Source organism: Talpa europaea (assembly GCF_964194135.1).
Source record: "Talpa europaea genome assembly, chromosome: 12".
Taxonomy (NCBI): Eukaryota; Metazoa; Chordata; class Mammalia; order Eulipotyphla; family Talpidae; genus Talpa; species Talpa europaea.
This window is the reverse complement of record NC_140079.1, coordinates 74,991,339-75,015,952: the sequence shown is the minus strand read 5'-3', so window position 1 is coordinate 75,015,952 and position 24,614 is coordinate 74,991,339. Positions and strand designations below refer to the sequence as shown.

General features: G+C 43.0%; 1 protein-coding gene across 1 annotated transcript in view; it reads left to right on the top strand.

The window, feature by feature from the left end:
* GALNT17 (polypeptide N-acetylgalactosaminyltransferase 17) overlaps positions 1-24,614 on the top strand; it is a gene marked incomplete at both ends in the record, with an annotated part of 370,966 nt that overhangs the window by 194,192 nt on the left and 152,160 nt on the right. The gene's annotated exons all lie outside the window — the stretch shown is intronic.

Below are 24,614 nucleotides of genomic sequence, written 5' to 3'. Positions count from 1 at the left end.
GTTCAAGGAAGTGGTTGGATATTGATGTCTTATTTATTTCCTGTGGCTGCGGTAATAAATAACCACAAACTTCATGGCTTAAAGTCATACAGATTTATTCTCTCACAGTTCTAAAGGTCAGAAGTCTGAAGTGAACCTTACAGAGCTAAATGCAAGGGGTTCTTGGGGCTGGGTCCTGTCTGGGAGATCCATTTTGCCTTCTCCAGCTTCTAGAGGCTGTTTTCGCTCACTCTTTGGTTCCTGGCTAATTCCCATCTCCCTTCACCCTGATTCCTTCATCACAAGACTTTCTTCCCTGACTTTCTTGCTTTTCATCTATCAGGGCCCTTGTGGTTACATTTGGGGTCCATATGAATAAACCAAGAAAATCTCATTTCAAGATCCTTAAGTTAATCTCATCTGCAAAGTCTTTTTCCCTCACAAGGTAACAGTCACAGATTCCATAGAGTAGAATGTGGATATTTGGGGTGAGAGGGGTTAGATTGTTCAGCCCATCACTAATGCTTTGATTTCCCATCAAGATACTACTTAGAGTTCATTACTTTCTGTGAATTCTACTTGAGGGCCAGACTGATTCAAAATCCTCATGGTTCTGTTGTAAAGGAGAAGAGGTAGGAGAAACCTTGACCTGGTTTTAGGGCAGTGTTGGTTGAGGGAGAGCAAGGAGGAATTGTGGACTAAGTGTAAAGACTTTTTTTTTTTTTTTTTGTGGGACCCTCGCCGGCGGCCGGGGATTGAACCGGTGCTGCAGAGGCTACGGGCAGCCTCGCAGCCCAGCACTCAACCACTGCGCCACCAGGGGAGGCCCTAAGTGTAAAGACTTTTTATGGGTAACCAGGAAAAGTCTTTTCTCTGTTTAAACAATTTTGAGACACGAGTAAGATTTGAGCATGTACCTCCTCCTGCCATGTCCTCTCTTTTCCCCTGCTCAATTGAAAGCTGAAGAATTTCATTTTAGTAGAGTCACTCATGGGCAAATCTGTGCAACAAGGAAGGTAATCGTTTGGACCAACAATATCCTCAGCTGGAAATATCTCATGGCTCAGTTCCCTTGCCAGTCTAGACCTACGGTGTCTTCTGTGCAATGTGGAGGCCCACGCCCTTGGCTTCTTCAGGGCTTATTTGTGAACCAAAGTCTAACCTTCAGGTATATTGAAAATTAAATGGGGGTGATACCACCTTATACCCATTTGAATGGCTACTGGCAAAAAATAGGAAAATAAAAAGTTTTAGAAGGATGTGAAGAAACTGGAATCCTCAAGCATTGTTAGGAAGAATACAAAAATGTTACAGCTACAGCAGAAATCCATATGACAATTCCTCTAAAAATTAAAAATAAAACTACTGTGTAATTCCACCTCTGAGTATTTAGCCCAAAAGTTGAAAGTGAGATCTCGAAGAGATGTACATAGTATTCACAACCATCAAAAGATGAAGGTAAACCAAATAGTATCAACGAATAAATGGATAAACAAAATATGGTAAATGCATGCAATGGAATATTATTCAGCCTTAAAAAAGCAAGGGAGTTTTGACACATGCTATAGCATGAATGAACCACGAGTGTATTATATTAACTGAAATAAGCCAGTCACTAAAAGACAAATACTACATGACTTTACACATTTGAGGTACCTAAAATAGCCATATTTGAAGACCAGTAGTGGAATGGTGGTTCCAAGGGTTGAGAAGGAGGCAGGAGCTGGGAATTGTTGTTTGACTGGTATACAGTTTCAGTTTTGCAAGATGAAATTGGAAATTGGTTGCACAGTAATGTAAATGTACTCAACACCACTGAACTATGAGTGTAAAAGTGGTTAAGAGCATAAAATTTATGTTATGTGTTTTTTTGCCATGATTAAAAAAGTATTGCAGAGTGATTGAAGACATGTTGGCTTTCAGATCCTCAAAGGATGAAGTTGAAATGATGGATTGACAGTGAGCTTCGTACTTTTGGCCAAACAATGCTTCCATCCTGCCACACAGGGAAACCGACCTCCAGCTGTGACCGATAGCTTATGAGGGTGTGACTGACAGTGGTGTTCACAGCAGAAGGGAAGCAGTGGGCACAGCGCAGTGCTTTGGGGTGCCCAGGAAACACGGTTAGCCCTGCATATGCAAGGCACCAAGTGAAAATTTAGCTTGTAATTTAGGAGCTGCCATAACATTAACAAATGATTAATATGCACTTTAAAGAGAGCCAAGAAAATGGAATCATGATCATGAGTCATTAATATTACATGCATCTGTGATGTACAAAATAGAATCAAATACCAATGATCACTTTTTAATGTATCATAACTTATAAAATAGTTAATTCGTTAATAGTTGATGGAGATATTTAATTGTTGGAAGGAATTTTTAATCGCCCTTGTGATGTTAATAAGCAGATACAGTACATTTTTTTTAATGTTAGGCATGGCAGTTTATTCTACCCCCTGTGATCCCAATTATTAATAGTCATGATTTCCTTCTGGTAAAAGATGGGATGAGAAGAACTTTTTCATGATCCAAATGACATTAGATTAGATGAGTCTTTAGGCACTGGGCCTTCCCAATGGGCAACATAATAAAGGAAATTTTGTATGCAGGGACTTTCTGTCCTTTGTGTTTTACTTCCTTCCTGCGCTCTTCCTTGGTATCTTTTGCTCCCACCTGGTAAACAGCTATTTCTCAAGGGTTTTTTTTTTTTTTTTTTTTTTTATCCTCTGCTCTTCTTTGTCTACACCACAGTTTCAGGTGTAGCAAGTAGACAGATGCCATTAAAGAGGCCAGGGGCCAAGTGTAAGGGTGGAGGTGGGGACTAAAGAACACACATCCCACCCAAGGAGACTTCTGCTACCAACACCTGCCCCCTCCCCGCCATGATGATGCTGAAACAGGAATGTGGGCACAGGATCAACATCATCAGATCTTCAGACTTTTAAGAGAAGACACAAATTCAGATCATTTCATGAAATTGTCTAGCAATAAATCCTCTTCTTTAAAACTATGAGGACCAAGCAACAGACTAGATTTAATGATCTAGACCCCCAGAATTGGTCTTTGCTCCCTGGAGATATCTGGTATTCCCAGGGCAGCTCACACTGGAAGTTGTGGACACCTGTGATATGTGGCACCAATATGGGACTGAGGGATCAGGGAAGGTGTTACTCTAAGCCACAGAGAAACATGGCTGCACTTCCTGAAGCTTGATGAAGCCAAGAGCAACCCCCCCAACCCCCCACCCCGGTCACAGCCCTCTGCTACTGAGATGCTCCAGTTACAGACTTTTAGAAGACTGAACCAGCTCTCACAGAAGCCTCCCAAATCTATCTTAAGCCCTGATTTTCTCCTAAGTGACCTCATCTCCAATGTCATAACCAACAACCCATCATTAAACTAGTGGATTTTAAAGGTTTTTGAGTCAAGGACCTCTTCAACAATCAAATGAATACCACAGATCATGTGAATTCTAATGTGTAATCAGAGCTTTGCATATAATTGCTGGAGGTTTCTGGATGCCTTGAAGCTGACCTCCTAATGATCTGCAGGGCTCACGTTAAGAACCACTGCTGGATATTTCTGCATGGCTTTCCCAGTTGGAGAGCCTTTCTTCATTGTTCTTTATCCCTCACTAGTCTATATGTTTTATGAAACCAAGCTGTGGCTTCAGACATCACAATTATGGCCCCAGTGCCTGTTGAATCACTGGCATTCAGTAGATATGCAGAAAATGTCTGATGAATGAATGAGTGAATAAATTAATGGGTGACATCTGAGATTCTAAGGAGAGGTCAGGACTAGTAAACAATTAGAAAAAGAGTAGGATTGTCCAAAATACATTAGAGAAGGAGAAGAACAACCCCAATATTTCTGGGATGGAGGAAACAGAGGAAGTGTGAAGACAGCCAGGGCAATGGTATCAGGAGATTTAGTAACAGAAGGCAGATGTGCTGTTTGGCTTAAGGGATTAGCTCATCATAACCTTTGTGAAACCATTGTGTTTGTTGGTCTGAAACTAGGTGGCCTTGGTGGAGGATGCATGGAACCTGAAAAGTGGGGAAAGTGTGTGCAGAGGACACTTCTGAGATATTTGGGGGAGACTGGGAGAGGGAGAAGGACAGGCACTGTGGAGGAGGCTGCAGGATCAAGTGACATGTGTTTTGGAAAGAGGGCGACCGAGCATGGCCGTCTCACACACTGAACAACAAGAGCTCCTGGGCCCACTTACAAATGCTGATACTTTGGTTTCCTTGTGTGCGTTTAACTTGTTCGACACTGTGGCTTCCCCCATAACCTCTGGGTAGACACTGCTGTGCTGGTGTTTCTTTATCACTCCAGGGTAATGAAAGTGCTAGGGTTGCTGTAAGTCACTAACTGGCCTCAGTCCATTATTGAACTTGTCTATTCTCATGGACTAATAATGACTTGAATTTAATTGAAATTAAAATCTCCTCTCCCTCAGCTGTGGTCTGCGGTAGGGGCAGGGGCAAGGGTGTGGCTGTAGGCTTAAGCTCACTTAACGGACTGGGATTGAGACTTAGGGTTATATGGTTAGACCCCTGCCCTTGGGAATAGGATTCAGGCTTAGGTTTAGGTGGTAGAATTCCCACTCGCTCCAGGGAAACTCTCCTGACCTATTCCGCTCCCAAACCCTACTTGCTCACATTCATTGATCGGCTGTTTTTTTTGGCTATCTCCTTGAATTTTTTGCATGATCTCTTTAAAGTTAGCATCTGTTGTCTAGGGAGCCTCTGTCCAAATGAGAACATAAGGAGTCCTATTTTAACTCAGTATATACAGCCAAGGGCACAGAGCAAGAAGAGAGGAAAGGTCTGCAGACATAAAAGGGAGGGAGGAGGCTGACTGGGAATGAAGGAATCATAGTTTAATCTTGAAGAGCAGGAAGAGAGAGCTCCTGCTTAGGATCCACATCTTCCTTTCGAATTAGGTGATTCCCTGCTAAGCATGAGAATTGGACCTTGGGTAGGGGGCTACAGAAAAGTAATAAAGGTCTGGAATAACTTCCAAGATGAATGGGAATGGTGAGCTGACCAAAAACACACAAAGTAATGGATGACTGTTTCAAGGACCCAGGAATGTAAATTCAACAAATTTTCCAGGATGATTTTTTGACCATAAAGACTGTGAATTCAGTTGTATTTTGATATCAATTTAAATTTTCTTAATGATAACATTATGTACATGTATGTGAAAAGTAGTGATAAAGGCACCTAGGTTGGGTACACCATGAATTCATGGAAACCCAACTTAGCTCAGCGTCCTTCAGAAGTCTGTGGCTCAGAGCCCAGGAAGCGCTGATCTTTCCCGTTCTTTACAGCTGCAAACCCCCACCACTTTTGCCACAGAGGCAGGATCTACAGTGTCATCAGAGAGGGAACCTGCACTGCTTTCAGGCCATGGGCCGAAAGCTGAGTTGGGCATGTTTGGTGAGGTGCCAGCAATGCTGCCTACTCTCTGTTAGGTGGCCTTGCAAATAGTGATATTACTTATTAATAACTAATTCAAGCTGATAGTGCACAATTAGCAATCCATAATCCAACATATATTTTGATAGAAATTATACAGTATAGGTGCCTTTAGAGCATGTTAGACTTTTCTTTGAAAGGGCTGTCCCAGAAGTTGCTGGAATCTCAAGTTCTGTGCACAAATGTATAGAAAAGGAGAAGATTATGTTTTCCTCCCTGTGGAATATGGCTGACTTACACAAGAGTAAAGCTTTAAGGGAAGAGTCAGACTTTCTGAGACTTTGTAACAGCTATATCTTACCTGTGCATCAGAAAATATATTTTACGAACCAATTGTGTTCTCAGCCTTAAGGTAAGACCTTCCAGGGGTGAATTGGAGAGAGCAGTTTTGGTGAATTACACGATCTTCCTCAAGGAGCTCATGGGCTGGTTAAGACACTGGGCCAAGTTTGCATAACTGCTCTTCAGCACAAGTAATAGGTATTCACAGCAGGGATGGGACTTTGTGAGTGGAGCAGATGGGAAAGCTCATAGAGGGATGAGAGGGAGGGAGGGAGGAGCACAGAGGACTGAGGTGATGGCGCATGGGTGCCTTGGGGAAGAAAATTCTATGGGGACTCAATCTGAAGGGGTGGGAAGAAGTAAATACTGTTTTAAAAAATGATTTAAAAAAACATAACTAACACAGGAATTTTCTATATGCAGGCTATGTTCTTGTGCCTTACAGAATACAAGTCCATGTATACCTCATCCTGGCCCTACTATTGGTTCCTCCATTTTACTGGCATGGATACTGAGGCAGGAGGGCAAGCACTTTTCCTGAGGTCACATGCCTACTAAGAGATGGAACTGGGGCTAGGTTCCATTGGTCTAAAGTGTACGCTCTCACCCACTGTGCTGTTTTCATGGAAAAGGTGTGATTTGCTGAATCTTGCAAGCTGAAAGGGATTTACACTGGCAGGGCTTATGGGAGACAACACAGTTAGAGGTGTAGAAGGAAAAATGATGTGTTTAGGGGCCCCTCACCATCCTCAAGTTTGATAATACCCTGGAAGGACTCAAAAAACTCAGAAAAGCATTTGTGCTCATGGTTACCATTTATTTTTATTTTTTTAAAGATTTATTTATACATAGAAGAGCTGGGGTACAGGCCAGAGATGCAGGGGTGGGGGAGGTGAGAGGATTCACCAGAGACAGAGTGGGGAACAGAGCAGGTAGATTGACTGAAGTACACTGCTGAGGGGAGCAGCGGGTGAGGCAGGAGAGGTCTGCCGCGCCATGTGGGTTGCTCCCTGGCCGGCCGGGGATCGCACTTGTGCTGCAGAGGCTGCGGATTGCTTCATAGTGTGGTGCTTAACTCCTTGCACCACCAGGGAGGCCCTAGTTACCATTTATTATAGTGAAAGGATATAGAGCAACATCAGCAAAGGAAAATATGTATAGGAAGGAGTCCAGGAGGAACCAGGTGTGAGTTCTAGTTTTGCTCACCCGGTGCAATGCACAGGTAGAGCTTACTTCTTCCAGCAATGATGTGTACATGATATGTACTTTGTGTGAAGTGTTGCTGGCCGAGGAACCTTACTTGCACCTTGGCATCTGTGGTTTTGACTTTGGGGGTCAGTCACATAGGTATGGACTAAATAACTTTGTTACTCAGTCTCTAGCTTCCACCTACCCCCTGCCCTCGGTGGTTAAACTAACATAGCAAGGTCCAAGGTCTCAGACATGCAAAGACACTTTTATCAGGCAGGATATTCCAACGCCTTCCTAGTTATCTCCAGGAACCTGGCAAGAGCCTGTTCTTTCTTTGGGATATACAAGGTTTGGGCAACCCTAGTACACCGAGTTAACCCTTTACTTTGCCTTGAGGATGGGTGTCTAGGATCTGGTAGGGAGACTGAGAGTAGGGAAAGTACAGGGGAGATGCAAGACTGAGAAGCTGGAACAGGAGGTCCACTTAATAGAGAGCTCTGGATGTCCGAAGAACCAAACTGGATCCAATAGTCCAATGAGGTGAATCAAAGATGAAAACAAAGCTAGTTGGGAAAGAAAAGTAGAATAGTGGTTGCCTAGGGCTGGGAGAAGAGTGGCTACTAATGAGTATTGGGGGGTGGGGGTTGAGGAAAAGTGATGAAAATGTTCTAAAATTGATCTCAGTGCTGATTGCACAACTCTCTGGACATACTAGAAGCCATTGAGTTGTACACTTTAAATAGATGAATTGAATGGAATGCGACTTCTATTTTAGGAACCAATGGTCATCTGCAGATGGCAGCTGGCCAGTCATATAAGATGGAGACAGTTGGGAATTAATTCTTGGTTTAGCGTCCTGTGTGGTCTTCCATGGGCAGTGGCAGGGCTGCAGCATCCTCCAGGATGTGGAATTGGGGTCCAATCCCAGAGAAGCTGAATTTATCCAGCAGAGTCACAAGTAAGCATTCAGAAACCAAGGGGCCTCCTGAGCAGACACCAAACACCGTGCAGAATCAGACTGGCTGGTGCAGTTGACCTTACCAGGCCGTGTCCATGATACCGACAGTAGCAGTGTATTGTAGGCCAGGGCAGGTTGAGAACTATAGTGGTTAATGGTGCTTAGCTTCCCTTTCAGTCTGAAAAGAGAGTCTGAAAAGAATCTAGCCTTACGGTTTAGGAGGAGAAAATCATAGTGGAAAGCCTAATAAGACATTCCCTACCTTCTTTCCCTCCCCTCGCTGGCTTCCAGAAACTGAGGAATGACCTGCTCAATTTTGCCATCAACAGGGTCTCTGTTACTAGGCAGCTCACTCACTCTCTTGTGAAAATGAGCTTTTAATTTTTGTCATCTATAACACCTACCCGGCATTTAAAGGCATATTGTTCTGTAGTTAAGAAATTTCCATAACAAAGCTTTTGGGCCCTCAGATGAAAAGCACTAATTGCAAATTCTCTGAAGTTATGGCATGAGGTGTTGTCAGTAATCAGATGTTTCAGTTAATAGAGTTCTACTATAGAAGCAAGACGTGAGGCGTCTTAGAGCTGAAAATAAAAAATCGACCCCAAAACTCTACTTGCTTTCTTCAGGGGACAGCCCTGGAGTTGCTGGGGGGATGGAAGGTGCTGGTTCAGTCGGTACTAGTCTCCTGTCATTCAGGAAGAGATGTCTTTATAAAATATTCCTCAGGAATAGGGCTGGCACTGCCAGGCTCTCCTCTTTGCTTCAAGAGCATTATAGATTCTTATTGTATGTAAATCTCTGTTCTAAGCAGAATGGAGGCGACTCTCTTTGTGTGTCAATCCTCAAAGTTATCCTTGTAGACACACTTTGGAGACTCAAAATGAGAACTCAGCAAATAAAAATGATGGCTAGAGAAGCAAAGAAATGGGGGTTTGCCTGTCTGTAAGACGACCTAATGGAAGGCATATCCATTTCCTGAAAACATTTGCTCTGTGGTCAGACAATTAACTGGAAATTGCATCAGAGTGACCACAGTTAGGACCTTAAAAGAGCACCATCTTCAACTTTGTCACCTTCTGGGAAAGTGGCAGTTTCAGTCCCTGTGGTAGCATAACTGGTCGGTGCTGTCTGCCAGCCAGAGCTGACAACTTCCCTCTGACTGTACAGTGGGGAGGGAGCATGGGGCCCTTACATGCCACCAAGTGTGGGCAGCATGATAGGATGGAAAGAACAGCCCCAGGGCTTTGAGCCTTGGTTGACTTGTCTATATAATGAAGGCTCTTGACTAGACTAGACCCATGCTGTGTGACCTTGGACAAGCCAGTTAACCTCTCAGTGCCTCAGAGTCTTTATCTGAAAATGGAGATAATAATAGTGTCTATCTTACAGGATTGTTTATAAAAAGTAAGTGAGCTAATATATGTAAAATGCCTTGAAATGCTAACATTGTTACTGTTACAGTTCTTCCCTAGCTACAGTGGCAAACCTTGCTCCTCACTGTGGAAATCCTACACCCCTTTCTTACCTAATGCAGTCATTCAACTGAATGATAATGACAATCCAATCTTTGGGTGATCCCTGACTTAGTAACCTGCGTACAGAGCAGACTACTGGATACTAATGAAGGGAAGGCATTTTTAATGCCAGGAGATTTGCACAGCAAAATAAAGGACCCTCATTCCCCAAGTCAGTCCCTTGAAGGAGGCTGTTCATTATACAGCAAATTGTGCTTACACAACGGTGAACACACTGCTTTGGGGTGAAATAAATGGTATTTCTTGACATCATCTGTGTACCTTCAACACTTGCCCTGGTAGCTAAATTTTTCTTTTTGTGAGACATGCCGATATTGCTGCTAGCTACCTTTCCTCTGGAAGCAAAATTCCCAGGCAGTGCCCTGGAGCACTTGCAGAGAACCTTTCTCTGTGATGACAAGCAGAGACCTGCTTCCATCATCCAACGTGTATTTTGACCGCGCACAGCAGCAAGTAGGTGGATCTGAATCATACTGGAAAGGCTTTCCTCCTCACTCACAAAGAGATTCAGTGTGCTGGGCTGCCAAGGAGCAGATACATTTCATTTTAAATTTAAAGAGTTTAAAAAATGGAAGACACTATACCTCTTAAGTTAAATGCACAATTGCTGAGTTATTGATGGACATAAATAGGTGAATAGCAGGACCGCTAATTTTAGCAAATCAATCCATCCTGGGGGAGTTGGCCGGAGGGAAGAGGAAGGCTCAGATTCCTCTGTATTGGAGCAGGATGAGTACAGTTGTGGTGGGTAGGGAGGAGTAGGCTCCAGCTATCATTCCGGTAGTTTAATCTCCCATTCTCGATAATTCCAGTTTGTGCCACCTTATTCCAGGTAGTCCATATTTCCTCTTTCTCCTGCCCTTTCTTTCCTTTTCTCTTTTCCAATTCCATCCTCAAAGCCCAAAAGGTAACAATAGAAGGCTCTTGGATTGAGTTTAGAGCAGAAAATGCCCTTCATTTCTTCTCTGCCATCTATGATACAATTTAGAACTTTTTTCCTCATCTCCTGGCTCATCTGCGGAGGTGACAAGGCCCCTGTCACCCTCAGTGCATTCTTGTGGCTTGGTTGTTTTTATGGGGTTCTTTGGACAGGATGACTAAGAAACAGATTACGACTTGTTCTCATGCCCAGTTTACGCAGCTCCCCAGTTGCACCTGCCAGAGTTTTTATTCTGCAAGTCAGGTGAGCTCTTCTTGGCCTTACCAGTTACTCCATGTTTGTGAGGCTTGAGGCTACATGCAAGGCTGGCCCCTCCCCATTTTCTCCTCTCCTTTATGGAAATATCAGAACACGTGACTATTCCTTTCTCTTAGAAGGAAGAGAAGGCTGATAGGCTCTCCTCTCAGAATTTGGGAAGTAAACTATAAGCTTGGTTAGCACTCGGTAGTGCCCTGGCCTGCCAAGAACCAGGCGCAGATGACCAGGGCTGGCACCTCGCTGGGCACCAAGGTGTTCTGTTGACCCAGCACAGATGGTAGGACTGCAAGGCTGTCACCAGGCGTTGTCAAAGTCAGGACATGTGGGTTGACACTTTGCAGTATCTCTGGACATTCAGGTCACAGCCTTTACTCTTTTGCTGCCATGACTCTAAAAACAGCTTCTGTAACCAAGTCCACAGGAGCAATGGGCTTCCTCTTTGGGGGAGTCCCGGGTTAGTCACTGTCTCTGGCAGCACGTCCTCATGGCGGCAGAGAGGTGCAGACCGCTGGCTGAACTGTTAGCAGCAGCATAACCGGAGGTAGTGCAGGATGGAGCCAGGGCCCCTTCAAAGCCTTTGTGAACAGGCCTGTGTGAGGCCTGGTAAAGCCCCCCACAGGAGGCCCTTTTCAGACGTGGTAGGATACTCAAGTCAGTATTTTAGAGTTTGACTTCTGTGCATGAAGTTCAATGAACTCCCAGGCTCATAAGAAGTTTAACTTAAAGCAAAAAGGAGTGAAATGTTCCTTGAGTGTCTTTTATTAACACTCAGTTTCCAACTGCCTTGTAAGCGGCAGCAGCTGAGGGCAGTTTCACAGACAAACCAGCTGCAGGAAGTGGGGAGGGGGGCACAGGGGGGTGGGCCTACAACCAAATCAGAAGTTTCAGCGGGAGGGATGGACAGGCTCTGAGAACTCCCAGCAAGTCGCAGCTTTTCACTTCAGGTCCTTTATCTCCAGTCTCAAGTCAACAGTCTAGTTTTTGAATTCAAATCAGCCCTTTGGAAAGGCTGTCTCTTCGGGAAAGAAAACTGTGTCTCTTCCCTGGTGGCTTGAGGGTGTGAGGGGCCAATTCCTCCACATGACTGTGTGCACGCATCTGTCGATAGGTCTCCGGAGTGACCCCTTCTTCCCTGGGACTGCACCTCCATCTGCTGGGGTGACGAGGCCCCTGCTGCCATCCTGGCTGTGGACACCTGGGCTTAGGTGGTCTTACCCACACTCACCCATTCTCAACTGGAGAGACATCTCAGCCCAGCGGCTGCTCCTGTGGTTTAACTCAGCCTCCCCCTTCCTTCCAGGGGAAGGCAGCCTCCTGACTCACCACCACCCTGTGCCATCATGGCCACTTTGATGAGGTGGCCAGGGTGGGCAAGAAGCCATCTGTGAGGCAGGCTCCTGTCATGGCCCCCATGACAAAGGTGGGCAAAGCCCAGCTTCACTCTAGGACACAGCCCTCCCTCTCTGGGCTAAAACTGGACACTTGTCATCTCTCACCCCCTACCTCTTTCTCCAGTAGGAACTTGGGAGTCTTTATTGAGGGTGCTTCTTAATTTTTCTTAGCACCAGCCCCCTCCTCAGCCTCATTGGGAGCAGGATGGTTTTTCCCACCAATTCTACAAGCCCTGTGGTCTGCTTCCTCTGAGCTTTGCATCCCCTCTGGCAAGAGGAGGTAAAGGGGCAGAGGAAAAGCTCAAGCTGCCCACCTTGCTACTTAGAACAAGCATCACAGAGCCCAAAAGAAAAAAGTACTTGAACTACTTTCAAACTATGGGCTCTGCTTTTTCTGGAGCAAAGGACAGCCACTCCTAGGCTCCCAGGCTCTTTATCCTGCTCTTAGAGGACAAGTGGAGACCCCAGCGAGGACCTGAGTCCTCCATCAGCTCTGCCCTTGACTCCCGCTTGTTCTCCCCCAGCTCCTCAGATGGCTGCCCCACACCCTCTTCTGCACAGTTCCCCTCCAGGTCCCCAGTCAAGGCATCTGACCTGCGTAACCCAGTTACAGTCCCTGGCCCTCACTGTGAGCTGAGAAGTGGTGTTCATATCTTGAACTTGAGCTTCCTGGGCATCCTGCCAGATCTCCTTCATGCCACTTGCCAGGCCTGCTCCCACTTGACTGTTGTGATCATGAGGCTCCTGCGTGGCATTCCCGCATCTAGTCCTCGGCTCTGTTGGCCTGCAGTGCCCTCAGCCCCAGCTCACAATCTCAGTTAGGATTTCTGGTGCCTCAACACTGTGTATAAAATGCTGGAACCCTTAAATATGGTGATTTTGCCCAAAAGCTGGACTTCAGTCCACCCCTGTACCTCTGTGGCTAGCACATGCTGTTCCCTCATCCAAATGGCAACCTAACCTTCCCCAACTCTGGCCCCCTGTAGCCCCTTGAACTCCCAGACCTCCAGTGATGAAGGACAGTGTTCGATTGGTTGCAAGTTTTTGTGCAGCTTGGACAGCCATACCCTCCTCCACCAAGCCCTACAGTAGTCTCTCAAGAATAACAATACTCGGGGGGAAAACATCCCTTAAATCTTGTAGTCATCACTCGAAAACTAGAATATTTGCTTGAAGAAACTTGAAATTGCAGAGACTTCAAATCCTAAAGAATATGAGGAGGGAGGAGCAGAGGCTGACAGCCATGAAATTAGAGCTCTGTAATTTGTCTATAGCATTCAGAAGGGAAAGAAAGTAAGAATGATTTTCTGCCCTGCTTCTAATCCAGATGTTGTCTTCCAGCCCAGCAGAGAAGAGCAAAGGCAGTGTGGCTGGGAGGATGGAGGATTTTAAAATCCCATTGAAAAGTTCCTTTTTTATTATGTGTTTATTGTGAACTTTATTCATTGTAAATTTAATATTTATTGCAAAAATTTAAAAATGCAAAAAAGTTTAATCTCTCAATCATGCTATCCAGTGATAACCACTATTAACACATATATTTTGAATTACTTTGGAATCAAAAAAGTTTATGTGTGCATGTTTAAAAAACCAGCTAAGTTGTCTACAAGACTCTACTCACTCTCCATTTGTGCAAAATAACCCTATTGTTTACCTTTCTGTCTTTAAATAACATGCATATAGTCTTCTTGGTTTTTGTTTTGTTTTGTTTTGTTTGTTTTTTGAGATTGAGGCATTCTTGGGGCACAAGCATTTCTTACCCCTCTTGGTTCTTCTTGGTTGGATGAGCAAGCAAATTAACATTAAACAGATTGATAGGGAAGCCAAAAAGACCAAATTTTGTAGCAAATGCCAGAAGAATTGACATGACTCTAAAACCTCATATTCTTTAGGATGTGAAGTTCCTGCAATCTACATGGCTATGAATTCTCAAGTAGATGGGGCCAACTAGGGGTTTATATCCCATGCTAAGGCTAGAGGTGGGGTGTGTCAAAGAGAGAGGAAGGGTTCTCACATGACGGGGAGGGGATGACTTTGTAAGACAAAATCTTTACCTTGATGGTTGATCCACCTTAATATAGGTTTCACCAATAAAAAGATTATTTCTGGTGATGTCCCCAAATCTAAGTAATCGGCAGTCTCTAAGGTTATGGTACTAATGTCTCCTGAGGGCCACAGAGCTCTGGTTGATCTTATTCTACATACCAAGTTGACATGTCTTAGAAAAAGCCTACTCTGGACATCTTGGGAAATAGGCTTTTGGGGGAAGACTTATCTTTCTGCGTGAGTTCCTAAGTTCCTAACATTGGAGATAAGGTATCAGCTCTTTAGCAATCACGGACACCCATAAAGCAAGGACTGCCACATCGGTGAATTCTTCCCACCCTTTCCTCCCTCCTCCATTATAATTATATTGTCATTTTAAGATCATTTTTAATATTTACATTATTAGAACAATTTGTAGCTGATTCATATGGCAGACAGGATATCTTTCCTTTCCTGCACAACTTATCTTTTCCCTGTACTTGTTTTTATCTTTTTTGTTTGTCTGCTTACTTTGTTTTCTATGTGCTTCTTATGAATTCAACTCCAGGCTCCCTGTCTCTTGTCAGAATTCCTCCAGTCTTCTTAGCCCCATCAGGTATTCTGCCCAATTCATCTTTTTGATGAAAACAATGCTGAGTATAACAGCCCTTTTCTCTGAGACTGACTGCCTAGTATAGCATAGATTCGGCGGGGCCCTTCACTTTTCTTCTGGGTGAAGACCCCTTCATCCTAATCCCATGTCCGTCTTTCTTTGGCATCTTCCCTCATTTTAGTGTCTATCCTTACTTTCTTATCATCCTTGTATGTCTAAAAATATCTGGATTCTCACATGCCACTTGGAATGATTTTTACCTTAGATTTTGAGGGCAGTGTTCCATTGTCCCCTCACTTCCAATGTGGCTATTGGGAAGTCCTGAGCCTTTCTGACTACTGGGTCTTTGAAGGTGATCTTTCTTTTATCTCTTTAGAAATCCTTTTATCCAAAGTGTTCTGAAATTCATGATGATGTGAGCTTTGGGTTGATTAACTTTTATCCATTGTGCTGGACATTTGGTAGAACTTTCTAGTGAAAACTTGTTCATTTTTGTTACTGTGTGTGTGTGTGTGTGATAGGAGAAGGTGGGCGAGAGAGAGAGAGAGAGAGAGAGATTCATTTTTGCAATTCCTTTTATTTGGACACCAAATCTCAGACTGGTTCTCTAATTTTTTTTTTATTTTACCCTTGTATTTTTCATTTGTTCTGGTCTTTTGGCAATACTTTTCTAATACTATTTGTTTTTGTATTTTAATTTTCAAAGGTTCTTATTGATTGCCTAACTGATCTTTTGTTACAACACCACCTAGTTCTTGTTTTATATTCTCTAATTAACTGAGGGGTATTAATGCTATTTCTTAAAAAAAAAAAAAAACAAGGCATGTACATCATGTACATCTCTCAAGCATGTTAAAGCAATGAATCCAGATCCCAAGTAGATGCTACTTCATTTTTTTTTTAAAGATTTATTTATTTTATTTATACAAGCACTGGGCACAGTCAGAAGTGCGGGAGGGTGAGAGAATTCACCAGAGCCAGAGCGGGGAGCAGAGCAGGCAGAAGGACCAAAGTACACTGCTGAGGGGAGCAGCGGGCGGCAGGAGAGGTCTGTGTGCTACGTGGGACCCCTCTCCAGTGGCCGGGGAGCAGCCAGGGATTGAACCAGTGCTACAGAGGCTGCAGGCAGCCTCGCAACCCAGCGCTCAACTGCTGCGCCACCCACCGGGGAGGCCCTACTTCATTCTTTTTATGTAAATTTGAAAATCAAGCACAACTAATCCACAGTTGCTGGAACTCAGGATAGTATTTACCTTTGAGCAGGTAACCAGAAGGTAATGACTGAGTCCCATACATCCAGGTGAGCAAATAGGGAATCCTGGGAGGCTGGCCATGTTCTGTTGTTTAATTTGGAAGATGGTTAAGTGGTTATGTTCAGTTTGTGGGAGAGGTGCCCCCATGAAAAATGTGTGTGCTTTTCTATACTTCTCCTCGAATTAAACATTTTTGAGAGAAATAACAACTGGTCACATTTCTAAAGTCTTTCCAAGTTCTAGTAATTTTTGTTGATTGTCTTTTTTTTTATTTTTCAACATTATCACATAATGAGCAAATAAACATGCTTCCTCTTTGTTTCCTTTCATTATATTTGACTTTTTTATTGTCTCAACTAACTGCAGAACAATATTGAATATTAATGGTGACAGCAGGTCTTTATCTCATTCCTGACTTAATGAGATGCCCTGAGTGCTTCACCATTATGCCTAATACTGGATGTTTGTTTTAAATAGACATCGAGTCAGGGAAATATTCTTTCTGATTTACTAGGAGTTTTTCTTATAAACAAAACACATATTGAATGTTTTCATATGGACTTTTGGCATTCATTGAGACAAGAATGTATTTTTTCTGTTGGTTTATTAATATTTTGAGTTATATTAATAGATTTTCTAAAATAGGGCCTTATTTATATTCCTAGAATAAATACTACTTGCTCCTGCTATACTAGTTGCTAGTATTTTAGTTCAAAATTTCAACTCTCAGTGGATTAGTGGGGCTTGTGTATAGTTTCTTGTGTGTGTGCATGTACATCTTTTAAAAACATAACAGCCTATCCTTATTGAGATATAACTCCCATTTACATTTTATCTATTTCAAGTATACGATTAAGTGGTTTTGAGTGTGTTCGCAGAATGTGTAACCATCACTAGCGTTTTAGTAAATACTCATCACCCTTTAAAGAGCCCCTCACTCATTTCCCTGGACTCTATTTCCACTCAAGTCCCTATGCAAATGACTGATCCTTTCTGCCTCTTTAGATTTGCCTATTCTGAACATTTTATGTAAATGGAATAAGTGGTATTCTCTGGCTGGCCTCTTTCACTTAACATAATGTTTCAAGGTGTGTATGTGCTGGCTTTCCTGCTTTTATAATGAGCACTATATATACATGCTTGGAGAAAATGATAAATTTTTCCATTTTCTTTTATGTTCTGTGCTACTTCAGATTGTGTGGTGTTTTTCTATTCCTCAAAAAATTGACAGAATTTACTGGTAGTACAATCTGGGTCTAGTGGCTTTTTGGATAGCAATTTTTGATGACTTTTCCAGGATTTTAATGGTTATTCTACATCACTTTTCTACTCTGCCTCAGAAAGCTTTCTGGATTGACATTTCTTCCATTCATTTATCATTAAAACATGTAAAAGCTTCTTTATGTTTGTGGCCAGAGCCTTTTTCGTAGTCCTAATGGCAAGTCTGTGTTTTTCTCTCCTTTTAAAATTAGATTTAATTTTAAAATCTATTTAGTTGGCCCTTTCAAAGAACCAATTCCTGATTTTTCTGTTTCCCTCCTTCTCTGTGTATGAATTCTACAATTTGTTTTGTTTCTTCCCATTTTATCCCTGGTTTCTTTCTCTCTTTCTACCCTTTACGTTGAAATCTCAGTTCATTTATTTTCCTTTTGTCTTGCTTAATAGCAAAAGCATTTAATGTTATGTGTTTTCCTCCAAGTACACATCTTGCCACAGCTCATAAGTTTTTATCTGCTGTGTTAGAGGGTTGTCACTATTTTCTAAATAGTGTATAATTTCAGTTTTTATTTCCTCTTTGATCGAAGAGTTATTTAGAAGTATTTTTATAACTCAATGGTTAGGTTTTAAAAATGTAAATGTTTAGTTTCAATTTCTTGCTTTAACTGTATTGTGCTTTTTTTTAAGTATTAAGATTCTGCGTGGTCCAATACATGATCATTTTTTATGATGATTTTTGGGGAAAAGTTGTGTTATGCATTGAGTAGAAAGTTGCTATGTATTTTTCAAACTGTTGGCGTTTGCCTCCTCAGTTGTCCCTGGAGCTGGGAGCTGAGCTGAGGGATGCTCTGTCCACTTTCTGTGCAGTATGACAGCCCTGGACCATCATAAAGCATCTTGCAATTTTTTTTTTTTTCTGGCAAGTACTGTTTCATGAAGTGTAGTCAGAGTATTAACTCTGCTGAATCCTTGGTAGCTTTTTTTAATTTCGCTCCATCTGCCTTCAAATGATTGCCAATTCTGCCTAAAGCCTGGCACTAGATTCTCTGCCACTCTTAGTATTCTTACATGTCCTATTCCTTAGTTTGTTCTCATCGATGAGTCAGTGATTCCTGAACTGTGAATGTCAAGAAGGATGGGAGCAATTCTTTCCTCATTCCTTATTATCTCTCTAAGGTGTAGTCCCCTACCTGAAACAGTGAAAAAACACTTTTTTTGCTTGAATTCAAGTTGAGAGTGCCTGCCTGGGGTAGGGATGCTAACCAGATTTCATTTTGATCATTTATAATTATATTCCAGATACTATTTGCCTAGCATAATAACCCAAGGAATCAACAAGCCTGGTTTCAACATAGTCGGGACTGACATTTTCCCACATAATCTAGATGGTGGGGGAGGGCAGTCTCCCGGGAGGGAGGCATCTGATTCATCTCTCCCATCCTTTTGCTGTGCCATCTTGTTCAGCAGTACCTTCTGCCTTGTGCCACAGATCCTCACTGGGTGGCAAGTATCTTCATCAGGTTCCTTTCGTCTGTGTCAGAAGGCAATCTGATTGGCTTTTTGGGGTTCTGTCATTTCAACAGCTCTCTGGTAGCAGCTTTTTTTATACCATGTGGGCCCTCCTTGTGATATGCTGATCTCCTATTGATCTCTTTAGACTACAATTTTAAAAGTTCATAGAACAACTTAGTATGTACCATGAGTGTTAATAATTTGCAGTGTTTTGTTTTTTCCATTCATTCTGCAAACATTTTTGAACATCACTGTGTGAGTAAGGTGCTGTGAGTAAGGTGCTTGGAAGACAAGTGCTGCTTCTTGCTCCTGAAGAAGACAGCTGCCTCTAATGCTTGCAGTCGGTGCTCCCCAGCTGCAGTCAAAGGGCTTCCCATGTGGATCCTCAAATCCCAAGCTAGGCAAGAGGTGTCTTCTCTTTATGGGATAATCCTACTTGCATAAGAGAACAAGTCAGACTTTGAAAACCGAGTTGACCTGGGTCAAAACTCAGTCTGAGCATTTGTCCACTGCTTCAGGAGATATTTCTGGGCTTGTAAGAAGGTGAAGGCAGGTGACTTGTATACCACGTTGTGGGTGTCAGCAAACTGTTATTTCTTCCCTATATTTCCAAAGGTCTGGGCGGGGAGGAAAAGGATGTTTGTGCAGCTACATTTTGAAATGTCTCTTTGTACAAAAGAGCTAATGACATTTTACCCAGAACAGCAGGCATCAACAGAAGGCAGGGAACACAGCCACCCCCAGCCCCCACTCTGTGAAGCCACTCTGTGTTCCCAGCAGGACCCGCTGTTCTCTCCCACCCCCACTCCACTGTGGCGTGCCTTAGCAAAGCTCAGCATGCGGGGCTTTCTGGGACCTGCTGATGGGTGGAGGGGTTGGCTGGTCCTGCACATGGGTGCAATGAGAGCCTGTTCTGTGCATCTGTAGAGAAACATCTAATTCTTCTTCGACTGCTCTGGGAATAAAAAAGTAGATCTTTCCCACTGAATTATAAACTGCGTGGAGCACTGATGGGCAAATCAGATACACACGATACACAGGTGCACTCAAGATATTTCTCCCCAATAGACAAAGGTTGTAGGATTGGACCATGGGATTGGGGGGAATAATTACTGTGAGATTCTTATTTTGTAAATAGAATTTTGGTCACATACTCTTCTAGGTTCTCTACTGGTGCCCCTTAACAAGAGAAAAACCAACAGACTTTGGTTAACATTGTTAAAAAACAAAAATACAACCAAGTTAATTTTAAAAATTTAATTGGTTTCTTACTATACAGTTAATGAATTGGACAACATCCCATCTAACAAACAAAAAGGCAAAGCTAGAAGTTTTACAAAGTGAGTTACAGTTTTTTGTAGTCAGAAAGAGGATGGGGCAAAGGTCATTTGGCAAAAGTAAAGAAAAATTATTTCAGGCAAAGCTACCTTCCATTAGGGAGGGTGATATTATCTTGTTGATTACCTCACAAGTGCTGACCAAAAAACATCCAGATGGTTAGTTTAAATTTTTACTTTTGGCAGAGTCTAAAGCAACAATTAAGTAAATATCAAGTCTGGATGGGACTTGGCATGAACAACTCCATTTTTTTTAACAGCATGTACATCTCATCTATAATTGGTAGAAAATCAGGGTAAGCAACTCTAAGAGGCTTAGAATTTGAGCTGAAATACTGTCTTCGTCTACAACAAAGGAATAAGGATGTGAAAGAGGGATGTGGGAAAGTGACTAGGAAAAGCAACAAGTTAAGATTTGCTATTTAACTTTAATTTAAGTTAATTCTATCATCTTTATTGATAACTGGCCCTTGTGATTTGGAATAATTCTTCTTTTCTTGTGATAGTCAGAGAGACACTTAAGTGCAAATGGAGATTTCTTCTCTACATGTGAATTTCTCTTACAAAATGGAATATCTGCTCTGTTTTCAGAGCTTCTCCTGTGTCCATTGTTTCTCAGAATAATCCTTGTACCAAAGAGGCATACCTTGGGGTGGTCTTTTCTGGTCTCCCGTGAAATTAAGTCACCATTGTTGGAGAATAAAGGACATTCCTACACCCTGTCTGGATCTACTAAGGCTAGGTGGATGAAAAGATTAATATCAGATTAATAGGAGTTAAAGTTAACATTTAATAACACACGCATGGAGAATTTACAGGCTCGTAAATTCTCAAGAATGGTGGAATGAACTGGGGATATTCTGCATTTAGGGATTTGCAGCTTCAAGGAAAGAAAAGGAAAAACTTCACCTAACTGACAATATCTGAGAGTAAAGATGAAATTCTTAAAGAGAATATGATAAACCAGGTATAGGTTTATACCTGGTTTATATCCTGGTTGATATCCCCAAAACTACATTCTTTGAGGTCATAAAAGGGAGAGCAGTGATTGCCTCTTTGATTAGGAAAAGGGCAAAAACTTAAGGAGTAATGGCCTTTCTTCTTTGATTATGAAATGGCAAAGGACTCAGGTAAGGATAAAGCTTCTACTCAACCTCTAGGGCCCTCTAGATCTTTAAGCCTCTAGGGTCTTTAAGTAATGGCAACAGACCTCCCAGGCTCACAGGCCCTTTGACCTCTAGTTCCTATATCCAGGTGACAAGATATATACTCCGAGCACACTGAGAAAATCCTGTCTGACCCTTCTGGGGAGACTGTGACCCCATACCACCATCCTAACAGCAATTAGAGAAAGAGAAGGAGATGCATATATAGAATGTATCTCCATAAAGTGGGGAGGAGCATCACAGTGCATTGCTCTGGTGCCATTTTCCCCACCCCTACTTACATGCAGTCACCCTGGACTGCAGGTTAGGGGTTGAACTACTGGGAATTAGGGATGGAGCTAAGCGGCCAGGTGAAGCGAGCTAACATGGAAGGCAGGTAGGCTCTGAGGGGCTCTTGCTTCTCTGGCATTGACTTGTACACTGGTTCTGCTGGGAAGGAGTCTTGAAGGAGAAACATGGAAGTGAGACTTGTAGAGACACTTGCACGAGACGTGGGTGAGAGACATGTAGGGAGGCTGACAATGGCAGCCATTAGCTTGACTGGTATTTTGTATTTCTCCTCTGACCTAGATGTTCCTCACCTTTTGCCTCCTTCCTGTGTTTCCCCACCAGAAGTTATCTTAGGCTTATGGCAAATTTCAGGTCTAAATGGCTCTGCTTCAGGCTGATCCTGTTTGACTGGGCATTTGCCCACAGGAGATGGGAATTTTGATGGGAATTTTATTGGGAAACTATTATTAGTGTTACAGAGCAACCCTGATATAAAACGGGTTGCGTGACTAAGTCCTCACCCACGTGCTTAAAAGGGACTTATTAATGCACAACTGCACGCACACACAAAAGGTTAATACAAGGTTTATTCACAAAAGAAGGGGGAAATGAAGAAATGAATAACTCAGGGAGAAAAAGAGGGAGATAAATTCATGAATGCGTCCTACCCATTCCACTCACCTGGAATCCCAGAAGACCCACTGAGATCTGGTGAAAAGCCAAGAGCCATGAGGCCAAGAGAGTGACCCCCCCCCAACCCAACTGGCTGGTTTTAAAGCAAACATGGCTGCTTAAGTCTGCCCTCAGGTCCCAGCAACCCTCTCTTTGGTGATCATGGGATTTGTAGTTCGCAGTGTCTGGATGGCTTTGGTCTGGAGTGGGGGTGGAGTCCACAAAACTTGTATGGAGTTTGCTCAGGACATCCTTTCCCCCTGGCATTAGGAATACCCTTTCTTCTATTACACACATCAGTTTATTAAAGGTCTTTCATGTTAAGATTATGTCTTGTCTTTATGCAGCAGATGGCAAAATCCCTTTAGAGCATGTATTTTGGGGTCCCCAGACACCCATTGGTCATGCACTGACAGAGACATCATTAGTATGACCACTGATTACATAGGCAGACTTTTTTGAAGGATGAAAGAGCAAAGTATCAGTATGATAGATGTCATACCTAAGAATTAGATTTGGAACCAAAATAAAAAGTAGGGGGAGATTAGAGCAACATAGAACTTCACATTCCTAAAAACTTTCTTATGCTATGATTAAAACGCAGGCATTTAAGATTATCCAGAATGTCACCACCTCATTTTTCTAGATCTTACAGATAACACCATAGACTTGTCCAGAGAAAGAAAGCCAGATGGGAACACTGGAAATATTATCTCCCCAAGGTTAGACAAACACTTCAAAACTTGAAGAGAGAATGCAGAAATGAGCCTTTCATTTTTCTTAAGAAGGAGGTGTTGAAATAAATTGTTGACCTACTGCACTGGCTTCTCATTAAGGAACCAAGTATTTAATGACTTGCATGTAAGTATTCAAAACAGGGTGGTGATAATAGAAGGATTTCTTAGAAACAGAGCTATGTAGTCCTTCATCCAAAAAGATTTAGCAAAGTATTTGGAGAGTGATTACTGAGGGCTGTGGTTTACTTTCATGTGCATATTAATTCAATGTCCTTTTTACTCAGTGGGGCATAAACATACATCATTTGAATTAACATAAAAAGTCAGAAATGGGACCTCCATTAACATATTCTCAGGGGGAATGAGCACTTCCCAAGTGGCTGCTTGATGCTGCTGCCTCCCCAGAGCCTGCTGCCTGGCAGGGCCTCCTGCTGATGCCCTCTCCCAGCCCTCTGCCTTTGGATATCCTGTTCTGGAGACAACCCCAGCAGGCTCTCTCCTCTCAGCACTCTCATCCATGAATGTCCCAACAGGTCTAAGTTATTTATTATGCAACTGCAATGAATTATTGCATGACCCACTGGGGCAAGAAATGATGCATGTCTTTTCAATGGAAAATTGGCTAAACTGGCTGAATGTCCAGGAATGCCATCATTAGGTTCCTTCCTATTTCCTCAAGGATGCAGAAACCCTGGGCAAGCTGAACAAATCCTCTTGCCTAGCAACACAGAGACTAGAAGCTGCCCCAGGTTACAGATGCACCTCTGGAGGATTCTCCCTAGGGCTCACTCTTTCCTGCTGGGGTACTGTGGAGACGAGGTTATAGTTCCTCCCTACAGTGGAGTAACGAAACCCATCCCCTTTATACTCTTTCTGCCTCCAGGATGTTCATTCTCACCCCCCTTCATCCCTTCCACTCAAATAGTGAGAAAAATTATGACTTGTTTAAATGGTAAGGAAGATTTTATTCAAGACTATTGCAATAGGGATCTACTCTACCGTATTAGGGGAGAGAGGTAGAGCTCAATTCTTAATACAACAGGGACAGATGGGGATATATAGCTCAGTAGCAGGGTGATGAGGGTCAGTGGATGGAAAATGACTAAGAGAAGACATCAGGGTGAGGAGATTCTTGCTAAACGAGCTAACAGGATTCTTGCAAAAGCAAGCCAAAGGCTTAGACACCATGGATAGAAAGGATGAGGAGCTTGATCAGATATGAAGGGTAGGGGAGTCTCTAAACTGACTTCTCAGCATCCTTCCTAAAATTGGACTTGGCAAAGCTGAACACAGAAAGCGAAGGTCAAGGTCTAGTAGAGAAAAGGGCTCAGAGGAGCCTAACTAAAGTTTGGTGAAGGAGAGCATGTTTGTCAAGGGACACCATCCAACTCCCCTTCCTCTTCAAACCCCCATTGGACCTGAGTCTAAGCAAATGGTGTGTGTGTGGGGGGGGGGGGGCTTTCTTTTGCGATACCTTGAAGTAGAAGGAAGCTCATTTACTGGCCTTCCATTCCCCTGCCCAGCATAACTTCAGACCACAAGAATTGTTGGGAAAGTAATCCTATTTTTTTTATAACTTAATTTTTTTTAAGATTTATTTATACAAGCACTGGGTACAGTCAGAAGCGCGGGAGGGTGAGAGGATTCACCAGAGCCAGAGCGGGGAGCAGAGCAGGCAGAAGGACCGAAGTACACTGCTGAGGGGAGCAGCGGGCGGCAGGAGAGGTCTTTGCGCCATGGGGGACCCTTGCTGGTGGCGGGGATCAAACCAGTGCTGCAGAG